This window comes from Schistocerca serialis, chromosome 6 (genome assembly GCF_023864345.2).
Source record: "Schistocerca serialis cubense isolate TAMUIC-IGC-003099 chromosome 6, iqSchSeri2.2, whole genome shotgun sequence".
Taxonomy (NCBI): domain Eukaryota; kingdom Metazoa; phylum Arthropoda; class Insecta; order Orthoptera; family Acrididae; genus Schistocerca; species Schistocerca serialis.
Window position 1 is genome coordinate 278,710,406 of NC_064643.1, and position 19,066 is coordinate 278,729,471.

At 42.7% G+C, this 19,066-nt stretch overlaps 1 non-coding gene across 1 annotated transcript; it reads left to right on the plus strand.

Annotated features, from left to right (window-relative positions):
- Positions 1-9,459: 9,459 nt before the first annotated feature.
- On the plus strand, positions 9,460-9,543 carry Trnas-gga (transfer RNA serine (anticodon GGA)). The gene is given in 2 exon segments: positions 9,460-9,499; positions 9,509-9,543. It is a non-coding gene; the product is annotated as a tRNA-Ser (tRNA).
- Positions 9,544-19,066: the final 9,523 nt, after the last annotated feature.

A 19,066-nucleotide genomic window follows, 5' to 3' on the forward strand; every position in this document is an offset into this window, starting at 1 on the left:
GAAGATGTTAATGCCTAGCATCTTTGTTATGATAAAAGGCTGCAAAAATGACAGCTACGTTTCATATGTTTCCACAAGAAACACGGGTACAATTATTCTGTCGCTTTTACCGTTAGCAGATCTAGTAATGAATCAATAGGTACCCAAATTCTGTACTAAGTGAGAAAAAATTGTTGTTAAATAAAGGACAAAGCAAACTTATTAGTGAGAGCGGCACCCCAGCCGCTTAGGTTCTTGTTAGGGCAGTGTGCAAAGTCAGTCTGGCCGACAACTCGCCGCTCCCCTCTTGCTCTGCAGCTGTACCGCACCACCTGTCCGGCGCAGTAAGCGACTCCAGACTTCCGTTCAGACTTTCTGTTTCCGACGCTCCGTGTACCACGTATTTAGGTAAGCTTCAGGTGACCAGTATTTAGCAACCCACGTCAGTGGAAGAAAAGAAGATATCGAGGACCAACTAGCTATGATCAGCGGAGCAATGCTTATAATTAATAACTGATAAGACAGTTTTTCTTCCTGACTTGTTTGACGCAGCCCACTGCCAATTCCTGTATTTTCTTATCAGTTTGTTTTATTTTTAACATCCTTCAATGACACCTGAATTCTCCTTTTTTTCGGTTTTCCCACAGTCCATGGTTCAACACCACACAAAGACGTGTTCAAACGTGCATTCTCCGAAATTTCTCCCTCAAATTAAGGCCTTTGTTTGATACTTGTGGGATTCTTCTGGCCAGGAATGCTATCTTTGCTTCTGATAATTTGGTTTTTATGTCCTCCTTGCTTCGTCCATCAGTTTGCTTCCACACTAGGAGAATACTTGGTGGTTAGCACTAATAGTGTTTACTTCATCGCCAATCTCAATTCTGCAACTCCTCATTACTTCCGTCTTTTTCGGGTTGCCCTCAGTCAATATTCTGTACTCAGTAGACTGTTCAGTCCATTCAGCAGGGCATGTAGTTCTTCTTCATTTTCCCTGAGGATAGCAATGTCCACAAAGAATCTCATCATTGACACCCTTCCATCCTCAATTCTAATGTTACACTTGAACATTTATTTCATTTGCTTCATTGGTGTTTCGATGTAGAGATTAAAGAGTACGCGTCAGAGTACAGCCCTGTCTTACAAAGTTTCTAATCGGAGAATATCGATCTTCGGTTTCCATTCCTATGTTTCCGTCCTGGTTCTTACAGCCTTTTTATTCCCAGTTTCGAACATCAGATTCCGATTTCTAGTATTGAAAATTTTACGTAGGTCGACAGAAACTATAAATGTGTGTATACTTTTCTCAAATATTGCTTTCATTTTCAAGTGCAACGTCAAATTCGCCTCCTGGGTTCAAACTAGACATGATTAGAGAATCCAGGGATTGTAATTTATAGATGATTTTTTTTTTGTCATCAGTCTACTGACTGGTTTTATGCGGCCCGCCACGAATTCCTTTCCTGTGCTAACCTCTTCATCTCAGAGTAGCACTTGCAACCTAAGTCCTCAATTATTTGCTTGACGTATTCCAATCTCTGTCTTCTCTACAGTTTTTGCCCTCTACAGCTCCCTCTAGTACCATGGAAGTCATTCCCTCATATCTTAGCAGATGTCCTATCATCCTGTCCCCTCTCCTTATCAGTGTTTCCCACATATTCCTTTCCTCTCCGATTCTGCGTAGAACCTCCTCATTCCTTACCTTATCAGTCCACCTAATTTTCAACATTCGTCTATAGCACCACATCTCAAATGCATCGATTCTCTTCTGTTCCGGTTTTCCCACAGTCCATGTTCCACTACCATACAATGCTGTACTCCAGACGTACATCCTCAGAAATTTCTTCCTCAAATTAAGGCCGGTATTTGATATTAGTAAACTTTTCTTGGCCAGAAATGCCTTTTTTGCCATAGCGAGTCTGCTTTTGATGTCCTCCTTGCTCCGTCCGTCATTGGTTATTTTACTGCCTAGGTAGCATTGACTTCGTGACCATCAATCCTGATGTTAAGTTTCTCGCTGTTCTCATTTCTACTACTTCTCATTACCTTCGTCTTTCTCCGATTTACTCTCAAACCATACTGTGTACTCATTAGACTGTTCATTCCGTTCAGTAGATCATTTAATTCTTCTTCACTTTCACTCAGGATAGCAATGTCATCAGCGAATCGTATCATTGATATCCTTTCACCTTGTATTTTAATTCCAATCCTGAATCTTCCTTTTATTTCCATCATTGCTTCCTCAATGTACAGATTGAAGAGTAGGGGCGAAAGGCTACAGCCTTGTCTTACACCCTTCTTAATACGAGCACTTCGTTCTTGAACGTCCACGCTTATTATTCCCTCTTGGTTGTTGTACATATTGTATGTGACCCGTCTCTCCCTATAGCTTACCCCTACATTTTCAGAATCTCGAACAGCTTGCACCATTTTATATTGTCGAATGCTTTTTCCAGGTCGACAAATCCTATGAAAGTGTCTTGATTTTTCGTTAGCCTTGCTTCCATTATTAGCCGTAACGTCAGAATTGCCTCTCTCGTCCCTTTACTTTTCCTAAAGCCAAACTGATCGTCACCTAGCGCATTCTCAATTTTCTTTTCCATTCTTCTATATATTATTCTTGTAAGCAGCTTCGATGCATGAGCTGTTAAGCTGATTGTGCGATAATTCTCGCACTTGTCAGCTCTTGCCGTCTTCGAAATTGTGTGGATGATGATTTTCCGAAAGTCAGATGGTATATCGCCAGACTCATATATTCTACACACCAACGTGAATTGTCGTTTTGTTGCCACTTCCCCCAATGATTTTAGAAATTCTGATGGAATGTTATCTATTCCTACTGCCTTATTTGACCGTAAGTCCTCCAAAGCTCTTTTACATTCCGATTCTATTACTGGATCCCCTATCTCTTCTAAATCGACTCCTGTTTCTTCTTCTATCACATCAGACAAATCTTCACCCTCATAGAGGCTTTCAATGTATTCTTTCCGCCTATCTCCTCTCTCTCCTCTGCATTTAACAGTGGAATTCCCGTTGCACTCTTAATGTTACCACCGTTGCTTTTAACGTCACCAAAGGTTGTTTTGACTTTCCTGTATGCTGAATCTGTCCTTCCGACAATCATAACTTTTTAGATGTCTTCACATTTTTCCTGCAGCCATTTCGTCTTAGCTTCCCTGCGCTTCCTATTTATTTCATTCTTCAGCGACTGGTATTTCTGTATTCCTGATTTTCCCGGAACATGTTTGTACTTCCTCCTTTCATCAATAAACTGAAGTATTTCTTCTGTTACCCATGGTTTCTTCGCAGCTACCTTCTTTGTACCTATGTTTTCCTTCCCAACTTCTGTGATGGCCCTTTTTAGAGATGTCCATTCCTCTTCAACTGTACTGCCTACTGCGCTATTCCTTATTTCTGTATCTATAGCGTTAGAGAACTTCAAACGTATCTCGTCATTCCTTAGTACTTCCGTATCCCACTTCTTTGTGTATTGATTCTTCCTGACTAATGTCTTGAACTTCAGCCTACTCTTCATCACTACCATATTGTGATCTGAGTCTATATCTGCTCCAGGGTACGCCTTACAATCCAGTATCTGATTTCGGAATCTCTGTCTGACCATGATGTAATCTAATTGAAATCTTCCCGTATCTCCCGGCCTTTTCCAAGTATACCTCCTCCTCTTGTGATTCTTGAACAGGGTATTCGCTATTACTAGCTGAAACTTGGTACAGAACTCAATTAGTCTTTCTCCTCTTTCATTCCTTGTCCCAAGCCCATATTCTCCTGTAACCTTTTCTTCTACTCCTTCCTCTACAACTGCATTCCAGATTTTCGTCCCCCTTTACATACTGCATTACCCTTTCAATATCCTCATACACTTTCTCTATCTGTTCATCTTCGGATTGCGACGTCGGCATGTATACCTGAACTACCGTTGTCGGTGTTGGTCTGCTGTCGATTCTGATTAGAACAACCCGGTCACTGAACTGTTCACAGTAACACACCCTCTGCCCTACCTTCCTATTCATAACGAATCCCACCCCTGTTATACCATTTTCTGCTGCTGTTGATATTACCCGATACTCATCTGACCAGAAATCCTTGTCTTCCTTCCACTTCACTTCACTGACCCCTACTATATCTAGATTGAGCCTTTAAATTTCCCTTTTCAGATTTTCTAGTTTCCTTACCACGTTCAAGCTTCTGACACTCCACGCCCCAACTCGTAGAACGTTATCCTTTCGTTGATTATTCAATCTTTTTCTCATGGTAACCTCCCCCTTGGCAGTCCCCTCCCGGAGATCCGAATGGGGGACTATTCCGGAATCTTTTGCCAATGGAGAGATCATCATGACACTTCTTCAATTACAGGCCACATGTCCTGTGGATACACGTTACGTGTCTTTAATGCAGTGGTTTCCATTGCCTTCTGCATCCTCATGCCGTTGATCATTGCTGATTCTTCCGCCATTAGGGGCAATTTCCCTCCCCTAGGACAAGAGAGTGCCCTGAACCTCTCCGCTCCTCCGCCCTCTTTGACAAGGCCGTTGGCAGAATGAGGCTGACTTCTTATGCCGGAAGTCTTCGGCCGCCAATGCTGATTATTTATCAAAATTTATGCAGTCGCGGGGATCAACCCGGGACCGAAGACGTTTTGATTATGACTCAAAGACGCTACCCCTAGACCACGGTGCCATTATAGCTGATGCGTTGTTGTAATACCGCAGCAGTTTAGCTGTTTTTCTGTATAAGTCCCACGTGTCAGTAGCAACACCACCAGTATGAGTATCCTTTACTACTTCTGGTGATGCCAAACACACTCTCCTTTGTTCCTTGGCTACATATAGGAGTGCATCAAACTGAGAATATACATCTCATCTCGTCGTTGACTGCGATGGCAACCTTGCTGTCGTACCAGGTATAGCTTATAGGACGAATTGTCGCCGGCCGATGTGACCGAGCGGTTCTAGGTGCTTCAGTCTGGAACCGCGCTACCCCTACTGTCGCAAGTTCGAATCTTGCCTCTGGCATGGATGTGTGTGATGTCCTTAGGTTAGCCAGGTTTAAGTAGTTCTACGTTCTAGGGGACTGATGACCTCAGAAGTTAAGTCCCATAGTGTTCACAGCCATTTGAACAATTTTTTGTCCCAGAATTGACAGATAGCAGAACAGTTAGGCAGAAAGGCGACAGTCAGTACTTAAGCTCAAGGTGTGCTCGCATACGTACGTGACTGCTATGCTCGCTTCTCCTCAACACTTTAGGCACCAGGAGGGTTGAATGGGTCCCCTCGAAGTACATTCATACGATCAACCTCTTTCTTTCATAGCGTTTATCCCGTCGTACGAAATTCGCTGTTTTCATGCACTGTTAAAGTTATTTCATGCAATGTATTAATTTGTTGTCGGATCCTCTCCTGTCACCAACATATCGTTTCACTGTGACAAAAACGTTGACAAGTTCCTGCTTGACTGCTTGACTGATTACAAGAACGAATGCTTGAGAGTGAGGCTCAGGTCCCGATTCTACACGCAAAGAAGTGGGACATAAACATATTAAATAACAAAATAATAAAATGTGTCGCTGTGATTTTTGTATTACAAAAACAAATACGTTATCATCTACGGACTTGCAAAGAGAATTTTCCTTCAAAAACAATGGAGAGGATCATGAAAAAAGGGCTGCAGTACATAAAGTTGAGAGTAGCTGGTAGATAAAGACGGATATATTGGCACAAGAGAGCTGCATAGAAAAAAAAATTTTACTTGTTATTTAAGAAAGATGTTTGGAACCATAAGACTACTGTTTCCAGTCACATTTTATTTCTACTAACAAGGGAACCTCCCCATCGCACCCCCCTCATATTTACTTATAAGTTGGCACAGTGGATAGGCTTTGAAAAACTGAACACAGATCAATCGAGAAAACAGGAAGAAGTTATATGCAACTATGAAAAAAAGGCAAAATATACAAACTGAGTAGTCCATGCGCAAGATAGGCAACATTAAGGAACGATGAGCTCAGGAGCGCCGTGGTCCTGTGGGTAGCGTGAGCAGCTGCGGAACGAGAGGTCCTTGGTTCGAGTCTTCCCTCGCATGAGAATTTTACTTTCTGTATTTTCGCAAAGTTATGATCTGTCCGTTCGTTCATTGACGTCTCTGTTCACTGTAAGAAGTTTAGTGTATGTGTTTTGCGACCGCACCGCAAAACCGTGAGATTAGTAGACGAAAGGACGTGCCTCTCCAATGGCAACCGAAAACATTTGATCGCAAGGTCATAGGTCAACCGATTCCTCCAAAGGAAAACACGTCTGATATATTATATACGACACTGGTGACGGCATGTGCGTCACACGACAGGAATATGTTGTCGGCCCACCTAACTTGGCGAATGGGTAAAAAGATTCTTCTACCTTGCCCGATTTAGGTTTTCTTGTTTATGTGTAGCGTCCCCATACTACGGCGGAGTTACTTCGCATCGGAGGGACGGATAATAATTGTCTGAAAATAAAAAATTAAAATTTTCACGCGAGGAAAGGCTTGAACCAAGGACTTCTCGTTCCGTAGCTGTTCACGCTAACCACAGGACCACTGCGCTCCAGAGCTTATAGCTGTCGTAATGTTGCTTATCTTGCTCATGGACTACTCAGTTTCTATATTTTGCTTTTTTGTCATAGTTGCACATAACTTCTTTCCTTTTTTTTTTCGATTGATCTGTGTTCAGTTTTTCAAGGCCTATCTGCTGTACCAACTTATAACTAAATCTGAGGGGGGTGCGATGGGGAGGTTCCCTTGTAAGTGTTTTTTTAGATTTAGACCTTCATCATCAGCTGCACTTATGTCAATTGATACGACATGATTGTGCTGCGTTTAGGACATCCAGATAACCCGTGGCATTGTCTCTGTTGGTTTCAGGCTCCTTTTTCCGCCGTGTTACATCACATGCTCTTCGTGGACATGGTCGTGAGTGTTAACGGTAAACTTTCTGTTTCAGTCGATATCGATAACAGACGTGAGAAAGCTTAACCTAGAATTTTTGCATTTAAATTCTAAAGAGACGTTTAACACGCTTTACAGAGTGTTTACTTACTTTGATAGTCATCAGAAACTGACCAGCAAACGTAGTAAACTGTGTCTCAAACGTGTTGTCTCTCAACTATTTCGTGAGTCCGCCTTGATGCAAAACACTTTTTGTTATTTGTTTACTTATTTATTTCCCAAACTAGTTTCAGATAGAAATATAGCTGCCATCAGTGGGTTGTTTAAATCTTGTTGTACGTTGTAGAATATTTTTAAGAATTGCTCTCGCTGTTTTGTGGCATTTAGTAATAGTAGTAGTAGTAGTAGTAGTAGCTTTATTCATCTGTAGATCTCTTTTTACAACGATATAGGACATGTCAAAGTATTTACAAATTTAGATCAATTTGAAATCAGCTAATTCGTATACATATATATTTACAGACTTCGAGTTAGAGACAATCATTAGATTTGTTCCTGGTGTACAATACCTTTTTTTTACAAATAACTAATTAAATAATGTAATGCCACATTGTTCACTCATATCCCACTATCAGTCACAGCACACGCTATACACCCATTGTTTCATAACACTTCATTCACTACACACACACACACACACTGGTGACTTATGGGCCATTTTCTGTTCCGCATCTTCCCATTTACTATCCTGGAAAACTGAGTCAGCATCCCTCCACAGTGAGTGAGATGTTGAGCTGTGCTTATTTCTGTTGCCCTTTTTCTCGGAATACTTCATGTCATCTGCTAGTTCGTTGGATGGCACGCAGCTAATTTTATATACAGAAAAGCAAAGGTAGTGCGAAAGTTCCGCAACTATTCGTAACACACGCTACAATGTACAACAAATAAGATTTAAAAAACCTATTGATGATGGTGGTATTTGTCGCTGAAACTAGTTTTGGGAATAAACAAAGTAAAACCAATAACAAAAAGTGTTTTGCATCAAGGCGGACTCACAATTCACATATTGTTGTTTTTTTATGAAAACACGGACGATATGGAAGAGTTCCAAGATAAAGTTATTGGCTCTCTCTGGAACAGTCCACAAAAAACATCGGGACTAAAAACATCTGCATTAAGATTTACGTGCATGTATGTACAATCCTTCTGTGCTGACTGATGGTGAAACCTCTTGTACTATTAAAATATTTGAAGGCAGGTAACAAACCACTTTTAGAAGAGGATCGTATGGTATCCAATAGGAAGCAAAGTACTACTGTGTGTGCGCGCGCGCGCGCGTGTGTGTGTGTGTGTGTGTGTGTGTGTGTGTGTGTGTGTCTATGTATTTCGTATAACTGCGTAGTACACATTAGTCGAGTTTCGTCAACACATGTATTTACCAACACAGGAATGTTGCGTAGTATTCACTCCATCTGAGGGAACCAGAAGCGGGCAACACAACCTCCGGCGCTACCCTCCCGCGCACCGCATCAGGCGGTGGGAAGCCGTCCTTGGACGCTCTCCGGAGGGGACCGCAGAATTAATCGTATCTCAGCTGCGGCTTCCCACAACTTTGCTCAGAAAGCGCGTATTGTTACCACGAACGCCGCGTAGGAATGGGATTTGTCCGACAAGGACCTGTCCTCAAACGCCTCCCTCCTTGGGGAGATGTGGAATATCTGCCACTAACATACGGCTTCACTCCCCGCACCCTAGCACAATCGGCGCAAGGTACCTAAGAGGAAGATATGTCCTCTATAAGAAGTCGCCCACTGAGTTCACCCCTCTAGCATTCTCACCCCCATCTTTGCTCCCTTCCTTCCGTCGTATTGCTGCCTTCAAAGTATTTTACTAAGACCAATGTTTCCTAAGATGTTTGTAACAATGCGTGTGCAACAATAGAAGATCTGGCTCACTCCAGTTGCGAAGAACTCTTAAAAACTGTAATTATGAATACGAAAATTTGTGATATAGGTTGTTGTAATCCTTCGACACCAACTACAATAGCCTTAAAAGAGTCCATTTATGGTCTCTCCGTCGCGTTGCTACACATGCCAATGTGTTATCCATAGGTTTATGGACTTGGTACAGGGAGGCAGGCCAGCATACAAGGCGAGTTGGACAAAGACGCAGACTCTTTACTGCCCCACGTGAAGATCGATATTCACAAAGTTGCACCGATCTCAGAATGGCCAGTGGAACTGCTGTGTCCGATCAGACGGTAAAGAACAGTTTACGAGGAAGGACCTTACGACCTAGACTTCCTGTTCAAATACCCCGCTTGACACATCATCATCTCGCATCTCTCCTTTACTTGTGCCGTTCCCATGTCAACTGGAAACGTAATCACTAGCGGAGCGTGCTAATCATAGACGAGTCCACATTTTCTCCAAAGCAAGGTGATCGATGCATTCGTGTGCGGAGACGTCATGGAGAGCGGTGTCTGCCAAATATAAGCAAGGAAATCCACAGATTCGGTCGAGGTTCTGTGATAGTGTGGGGCCGGCCTGGGTGGCCGAGCGGTTCTAGGCGCTACAGTCTGGAACCGCGCGACCGCTGCGGTCGCAGGTTCGAATCCTGCCTCGGGCATGGATGCGCGTGATGTCTCTAGGTTAGTTAGGTTTAAGTAGTTCTAAGTTCTAGGGGACTGATGACCTCAGAAGTTGAGTCCCATAGTGCTCAGAGCCATTTGAACCATTTGATAGTGTGGGGAGGCATCGGTGTAGACAGCTGTTGTCCATGGTCGCCCTACCAGCAGTCAGCACATCGGGCAGATCCAGTTGGACCATGCTGTATAGGTTGGTGGCCTAAATTCCTTCTCATGCACGATAATGCCAGAGCCCCGTGTGGCGGGCGTCACTAAGGATGTCTTTAGAAGCCTGGACATTAAATTAACGGAATGGCCAGCGGTTAGTCCCGTCCTAAACCCCATCGAGTGTGAGTGAGGTGTGCTTGATGGACGTGTTCGCGTTCGTGTTTGTATTCGTCCTGTTCCACCACAAACTCTCCAAAAATGCTCAAGCGCTGTTATTGAAGGATGTGAACGGATACCCCAGGTTGACCTCCGAAGACGTTTACGGAGTGTGCCACGCAGGTGCCAGACGGTGGATGGCACACACTTTTAAAGCTTTCAAACTTCAACGAAATGCACCCAGGATAACGCTCCGATTTCAACGTCTGTTGGACATTTCAGTCCTTGTTACGTAAATGAATGAGGATGTAATGACGTTTTGTTTTGTACTTCTTTGGGAAAGGAAAGGTGTAATTTGCTGACGTGCCCAGTCCTCAAATGTTGCTCATGTGGTATGGCAGATTTCCCAAATCATGTTTCCTTTTATATAAATGTATATTGGGCGTGGCCAGACAATTTGAAAAAGTCTTTCCCGCTTAGGTATAAGGCTTACTGCAACTGACACTATACTTAGATTTACGGATTTTAAGGTTTCCTTTCTTGACGACACTGAAATGTATTTTACTTTCGAAATAACGAAACAGGCAAATCGTGCTAACCCAGAGGGCCTATGTTTTGCTCTCCAAGATAATTCACCAACAGGCAGCACAAACAGAGAAACTATAGACTTTAGCTGGACCTGAAGATGAATCAAAGGCACGTATTCGTTAGACGGTGTCGGTATATCGTGATGTAAATCTCTAGAATAAACGCCTAGTGGTTTATGGAAACGGACGAGAAGGCATGTTTTCGCAATACTTTGATTACAGAGACAATTTTGATTTCATTGCAGTTCTTTGCCAGATGAATCTAATTACGAAATTGTTTCCTTTAGTGTTTCAATGAGTATCTCAGATATATACGTGCTTCTACCATAATCATGTATTCACTTACTGATGTTCTAACGTTCGATGATAAAATGGAGTCTGATCAAGTAATCTTAACGATAGCGGGTAAATGTTAATTACATATATTGTAATTCAAGATATAATCACAAACCTTTTGTGAAGTTTTGTAGAACCACAAAGCACTCCCTTGGAAGTGATTTATGCGTGTTGTGACATGTGCAGACGATATCTTTTGCGGAGAAGCAGACATACCTGTAAAAGAAGAAAGAAGGAGAACTGTATTAAGCTAATAAGCTAATAGTACAGACGTAATCCAGTTAACTTCACATAACTGAGGAAAGTTTGGTACCGTCTTACTACTGTGGACGAGAAACACACATTTTCTAGATTTGTTTATTGCTGACAGATACATGGTGCACATAACTGGACTTATCATAAATTATCACAAAATTATATTTAAAAATCGCTGATGATATACAACGAGCACAGACGTATTCGACTTTTACATATTAATACCATCAGATTCGCTACTCTCTTTCCCTTTCTTGACAATCTCGGGAAGTTCGACCTGTTTGTAGTCTGAACGTCAAATAAGTTTCTGTCGCGAGTGGTACGTTTTTAGGCTAGACATTCGGGCCGCGCGGGATTAGCCGAGCGGTCTAGCGCAGCAGTCATGGACTGTGCGGCTGATCCCGGCGGAGGTTCGAGTCCTCTCTCGGGCATGGGAGTGTGTGTTTGTCCTTAGGTTAATTTAGGTTAAGTAGTGTGTAAGCTTAGGAACTGATGACCTTAGCAATTAAGTCCCATAAGATTTGACATTCGGGGCAGTTGTCTGATAATCATAACGCTTGACTGTTAATTCGTGAGACGACTCCTCTTTGCCGCAAGTAACCAATGCCCATTTCATCCGGAAATTAACCGAGGTAATCTGAAAGAGTTACCGTTAGGATTAAAAGAAAAACAACTTGTTTGCTTTAAACGAAGTATTTCCTACTACAATTTTTTATAATCTGATCATGCATCTGATGGGCAAAACGCGTAATTGTTATTAGAAAAAGTGGTTTGCGTCCGATACCTTTCTCATTCAAAATTAAGATATATGGATTATTCTACATTTTATATTGCGCGTTCATTTTTACAGCATGATGAATGTCGTTCAAAGTTGAAAATTTCAGGCCTGTACTGCTGTGAAACCAACCGGCCGTATCCACATGGAACTACACATCAGAATACCGTGTAGTGCTGTGTGGATACGACGGGATGCTTAAGCAAATACAAAAGTCTGAAGACTGATAGAATCACAGTGTCATCGACAAACTTTAATGTTATTAAATCTCTCTCTGAACTTTAATTCCCTCTCCAAATTTCTCCCTAGTTTCCATTGCTGCTTGCTCAATGTATAGACCGAGTAACTTACTGCACACGATCAAAACATGTTGCCAAACAATACCATAGCGGGCCGTTCAGCCCTGTGACCTGGGTGGAGTAATCTCTACTGCGGCACGTCCACCAGCACAGCAATACTGCTAAACAAGCGAATCAGCTGTGGGCACGATTCAGATTAATAGCGGCCGCATTACAAACAGGTAATTAACTAATGCGATTTGGAAAATATTTTAAAATTTCTTTCGGAATATATTCATTATAATGAACCCCCCAACAATATCTAATCACGAAGGATGGGAGTTAAATACGTTGCGCCCTAAATTAACGTTTGTTCATTACCGGATTCCAGTAATTGTGCGCAACGCTCATCTCAGCAGCGCGGCGATTAAAGGCTCGGCGCTTGTTTAGCTCGAACGGCCCGTTCCCACAAGCAGAGCTACCAATTTCGTGTCCGGAACGCCCAGCGACCAGTAAATGGCGATTTCGGTAGACGGGCCGCAGTGCCGAACGCTATTGTAAACATTTGCCCATCGCTTGAATATTTTGCGGTGTTACATTCGGGGAGGATGTTACAGTGTCAAATGACACTGTTCTACATGCAAGGAAAACGAGAAGGCTCGCTTAAAAGGCTTAACATAGACTGCAACAGACAATGTGATGAATGCGATGTTTCTGCCCGCGTGAACACACTGAACTCTTTCGTGAACTCAAGAACACTTGGAAATTCTTCTTTTGGTTCTAAAAGCCTGCCTAACGACTTCTGTGATTCCTGCCCTTTACATACTCGTCAGTGTAGAGAGCTATTTCGCAGGTATTGCAAGGTCATCGACTCCACACAGTAAATAAACTGGCCGAAAGTCACGGGAAGTGTTGTCCTACTCGAAAATACACTATATATAACGCACGAATGTTGCTGCTATATACGGCGTGTGGCGACGTCAGAGCAGTCTGTTACAGACAGGTATATAGACAACACGAAAGTCCTTCGCGAGGTAACCGACTTTGGCCGTGAGATGGTATAATTGACGGAAGACGAGTGGGCCACAGCATATCAGAGACTGCACAAGAAATCAGGTTTCCGACGTCAACAATATCTAGGAAGGATCTTCAATAAGCAGCGTTACCACACTCTGTGGCAGTGACACAGAGCCAATCTAACGAACTCACCTACCCCGTATCAGAGCATTAACGGAGAGATCGACGGTCTTCTGTTTTTTTTTCTTTTTTTTTTTTCAAATCGTCGCCGATTTAAATGCGGTACGCCAGGAGTCCATTTCTTCCAGGGCTGGAAGGAGACAAACGCTGGGCCTATGCTTCAGAGGTCTACAATCGATATATTCTGTGCATGCCGTCCTTTTTTGGGCTCTCAGTGTACGCTTTCGATACCTGACTTTGGAAAATTAGAGTTCTGTTTTCTGCTTGCGTTTAGGTGAAAACTATGCTCTTTTCAGCAATTTTATCGACCCGCCAATACTTCTCAGTATAGCGTTAGTCTCGTAAGAGGACCCTGCGTGCTCGTCACCACCGATTTCGTCCAAATTTATCGTATCTGTAGGGTTAAAAACCATTCAACCGTCAAGATCGCATAAACGATTTCTCTGTTTAAGACAACCGATTTCAACCCACTATGCCGTCATCTTCAGATCTTAGAAACTTTTTGTTATAAAACATGTTAATTTTACGAAGACCTCACGCACAAGATGTCAAGTGGATAAAAGTAGCACATCAGAAAAGATTTGTCATCGCTAAAATATTTAAAAGCATGAAGCACTTAGTGCAACAAGGTATGTCCATACACATATTGCTCACAGTTACTTGTTGCATCATACGAACACGGTACATAATATCACAACTGTTTACATACTTTGCACATATCCTACGTGGATTAGCACTCTTTAGAATACGTCCAGCATATGTAAACAGTAGTACTGTTGTGTACCGTGTTTGTATGACTGTTGCACAAAGTGCTTTGTGTTTTTAAATGTTTTGGCGATGACAAACATTTTGTAATGTACTATTTTTATCCAGTTGACATCTTGTGCGTGAGGTGAGCGTAAAATGAACATGTTTCACAACAAAAAGTTTCTGAGACCTGAAGATGATAGCATAGTCTGTTGAAACCGGTTGTCTTAAGTAAAGAAATATTTTTTGCGCTCTTGGCTGCTGAATGGTTTTTAACAGTCAAACAGATCGTCCTTCAGTTCTTTCAAAATGAGAAAATTGAAGTATATGCAGGGCTTGGACAGCAATGGAAGCGACAGAAGTGGTAGTTCCAGATGACCAAGCATTTAAAAGAAATGACACCTTTGGCTTGGATCGGGTCAGCCATGATCCGTTTATGATAGCGTAGTTTGCAGTCACTGTCGGGCAGCGTAAGGAGTACAGAATCATAATATGAGGGTTGTGGGACCAAATCTCTGTACAGAAATCTATTTTACTTTAAATTTTTATCTTACTTAAACTACATATAAACCGGAATAATTATCAGAACATTGTATTTATCAATATTTTCCTAAAAAGCATGAAAAGAAAATACCAACGAAAATTTGGTATTGCAAATGAATTTCCTTGAAGGGACGGTAAAGCGCATACGAGAACTTCGTATATTAAATTAGATACTCCTATTATTTTACAGCTGATGAGTTACACGTGTTGACGTGATATTCATGTCACGACAGAGAAGCAGTAATTTTCTTGGGACCTTGCACACGTTATAAAGTGCTACATTTTTAGAATTTCGTGCAGTTTTTAAAGTTTCTGTAGGGAAAGACTTGTTTCACATTCATTAAAGGTTCTCTCTCATCGCACAGCGTGACAGCGAACAACACACAATGCATCATTTCGCCAAATGTTGGCAATGGAATGTATTTTCATGCGGTCATCTCGGAATGTGATTTGCTTTTCTTTTTTCATGAGATAATAGCAGTTTTGCACATTTTTGATCAAATTCTTCAGCTGACGATAAAAATAGGCTACCGCGTCAATTTGGTATTTGTGTTTGTGTGTGTGTGGGGGGGGGGGGCGGGGGAGGGGGGAAACCACTTTAACGCTACATGACCGCAATTCTTCATCCCTAAAATTCTCGTCGTGTAGTTGTTGATTTGTTTGTCCACCACAAGCGTCAATTAACAGAGAAGAATGGTTATCCTCCGTGTGAGGCTCCAACATATCATTCAAATACATTTTATATAGGATTGTAAGCCGGCCGCGGTGGTCTCGCGGTTCTAGGCGCGCAGTCCGGAACCGCGCGACTGCTACGGTCGCAGGTTCGAATCCTGCCTCGGGCATGGGTGTGTGTGATGTCCTTAGGTTAGTTAGGTTTAAGTAGTTCTAAGTTCTAGGGGACTAAGATGTTGAGTCCCATAGTGCTCAGAGCCATTTGAACCATTTTTAGGATTGTAAGTTTTCCACATTTCAACGGAATAATGACGACATTCCCATATTTCACCAAATACTATTCCAGCAAGTTTTCCTTTGCCTTTCTGTTTCATGGCTTTTACTAAAACATTAATAAATGTGTAGTATATTATTACTATTATTATTATTATTATTTCGGTTTATTTGCAGAGTAATCCGTAATCATGAGGCTGAGTACACCCCCATTCCATATCTCCCACCAACTAATTTCGTGATTATGGTGCACAAATAGCGAGTTACCTCGTCACGTATTCGAAGTGAGAGCAAAAATAGCGAGTAATACCGTCACACCCTTGTCTTTATTAAAAAACGACTAGTAAAGTGTGTAAATAGGCTGTTTAGGTTTTTATGTTGGTAACGCCACGTAGCGCTTTGTATGGAAATCACTGACTGTGCTGTGTGAAGCTTGTGGCTGGTTTGCATTGTTGGAATATTCGCTATTGTAGTGTTGGGCAGTTGAATGTGAACAGCGCGTAGCGTTGCGCAGCTGGAGGTGAGCCACCAGCAGTGGTGGATGTGGGAAGAAAGAGTTTTGAGAGCGGATGATCTGGACGTGTGTCCATCAGAAAGAGTAAATTTGGATGTCATGAAATGATTATATATATATAAAGACTTTTGAACATTATTAAGGTAAATACATTGTTTGTTCTCTATCAAAATCTTTCATTTGCTAACCATGCCTATCAGTAGTTAGAGGCTTCAGTAGTTAGAATCCGATATTTAGCTGGCAGTATTGGCGCTCGCTGTATTGCAGTAGTTCTAGTAACGAAGATTTTTGTGAGGTAAGTGATTCGTGAAAGGTATAGGTTATTGTTAGTCAGGGCCATTCTTTTATAGGGATTATTAAAAGTCAGATTACGTCGCGCTAAAAATATTGTGTGTCAGTTTAGTGTTGATCAGAATAAGTAAAGAGAGAAATGTCTGAGCACGTTCAGTTTTGCTCAGCTAATTGAAAATCAAATAACGTAAGGGGTTTACCAGCACAGTCATTTATAAAATTTTTCTAAGGGGATGTTTCAAGTGTCATAGGGAACAGCGAGGCTGCTCATGTCAACTGTTATGATATCAAACGTTTGAAAAAGACTTTCAATGTGATACAATTACGGTACTTCAACTGTGAATATAATCCTGTTATCAAAAGGTCGAAATTCCTTTACACGAGCAAAGTACTAAAGGTACATATGAAGAAAGCAAAAATCACAGTAAATGAAAATGGTGGAGCTATTCCACCCAATTGAGAGGTTACTCCATCCCGTCTACTTCAGTGTAAAAGTCACAAGCATTTATAATAAGAAAACATTTTTCGTCCTTTTGCACCGACACACTTCGTGAAACCACGTAGCAAATTGCTGGCACTTTATTCGAAGGAAATACCTATAGCTCTTGTTACTGCTTGTTTCGTATCTTCCTTAGACCATGAAGCACTTCGCTTTTTCCTTTTCGTATGTACGGATCATCTGAAGAGAAGCCAAGAAACGTGTTATCTAAGGTTTCGCAATAAAGAATCAGTTAAATCAGTAATCAGACAGAATAGGTAGCCCCACATGTACGTTTTGAAAGACGTTGCAGTTCAACCTTTGTGTAAAATGCAAGCAATAAAAGTTTATACACACACTGGATAACCTATTTTCCTGTAGAACTAATGATAACGAGAGTTTAAAATTTCACCTTATTGTGCATGGTACATCTTTAATTGTTCACATCTACATCTACATCTACATTTGTACTCCGCAAGCCACCCAATGGTGTGTGGCGGAGGGCACTTAACGTACCACTGCTATAAGCTCCCTTTCCTGTTCCAGTCGCGTATGGTTCGCGGGAAGAACGACTGCCGGAAAGCCTCCGTGCGCGCTCGAATCTCTCTAATTTTACACTAGTGACCTCCTCGGGAGGTATAGGTAGGGGGAAGCAGTATATTCGATGCCTCATCCAGAAACGCACCCTCTCGAAACCTGGACAGCAAGCTACACTGCGATGCAAAGCGCCTCTCTTGCAGAGTCTGCCACTTGAGTTTGCTAAACATCTCCGTAACGCTATCACGCTTACCAAATAACCCTGTGACGAAACGCGCCGCTCTTCTTTGGATCTTCTCTATCTCCTCCGTCAACCCGATCTGGTACGGATCCCGCACTGATGAGCAATACTCAAGTATAGGTCGAACGAGTGTTTTGTAAGCCACCTCCTTTGTTAGGCTGTATTCTTCAACTCTAGCAAAAATCCATCACTACTCGATTACCTCCAGAGCTTTTTCTTCTGTTCTGTCGATAATGTAACAGAAAACACCCTTACTGCAACCACATGCAGCGACACGGAGAACTGTCGTACACTTAAGGCAAAATGTCCTTGAATCTTTGATTAACTAGCACATTTCAGGTGGATTAGCCCCGTGAGTGGAATAGCGCCGCTGAACCCAATCTCGTTTCAAAAACCGACACGTCTCTAGAGCAACTTGCCAAATGGCAACAAAAGAGCGAAAGAGCGGGAGGATGAGGAAGGGATGAAAAATGTGCCTCGCCGAGAAGTGCGTGAGCAGTGGAAGTTCCGGTTCCCCCACGAGTCGTAACGCTGTTAGCGCTGAAATTTTACACGGTGCTCATCAGGCGGCGATGGCGGCAGGGGTTGGGGCGGGCTGCACGTGGTCCTGGCAGAGCACATTGGCCCACCGCGGGGGCTGCGGCTAATTCGGACAAACACGCAAATAGTCGGCGCTCCAGCACAGCTGCGCACTCCCAATTCTGCGTGTAATGGATGCCCGCTGCGCCGCGCTGGAGGCCAATACCCGACCGACCACCGCCGGTCGGCTCGCGTTCGCCAGCGCGCGGCCCTCGTTCTGCTGTATTTAGCTGCGAGGCGGACTGCTGGCTCACCGCTCTGTCCATTCGTCCCTGGCGCTTCATACCCGACTGCCTATTTAGCCCCCAACATCATGTCGTCCTCGAAAACTGCAGGGTCAAAATAAAGTAATAAGTACATTCTGCTAGCAGTGACCCCTTTTATGAGGTTTAGGGGGTTGGTCGTAAAGTTTTATTTACCACCTCGGAAACAAGCAGCAGCGATAATGAAACCTCATGATATTCACCCCTAAAGGTGACGCAGTTCTCCCGTCGATGTACGACTTGGTGGAGACCTAAACAGTTGTTGTTGTTGTTGTTGTTGTGGTCTTCAGTCCTGAGACTGGTTTGATGCAGCTCTCCATGCTACTCTATCCTGTGCAAGCTTCTTCATCTCCCAGTACCTACTGCAGCCTACATCCTTCTGAATCTGCTTAGTGTATTCATCTCTTGGTCTCTCTCTCTACGATTTTTACCCTCCACGCTGCCCTCCAGTACTAAATTGGTAATCCCTCGATGTCTCAGAACATGTCCTACCAACCGATCCCTTCTTCTAGCAAAGTTGTGCCACAAGCTCCTCTTCTCCCCAATTCTATTCAATACCTCCTCATTTGTTATGTGATCTACCCATCTAATCTTCAGCATTCCCCTGTAGCACCACATTTCGAATGCTTCTATTC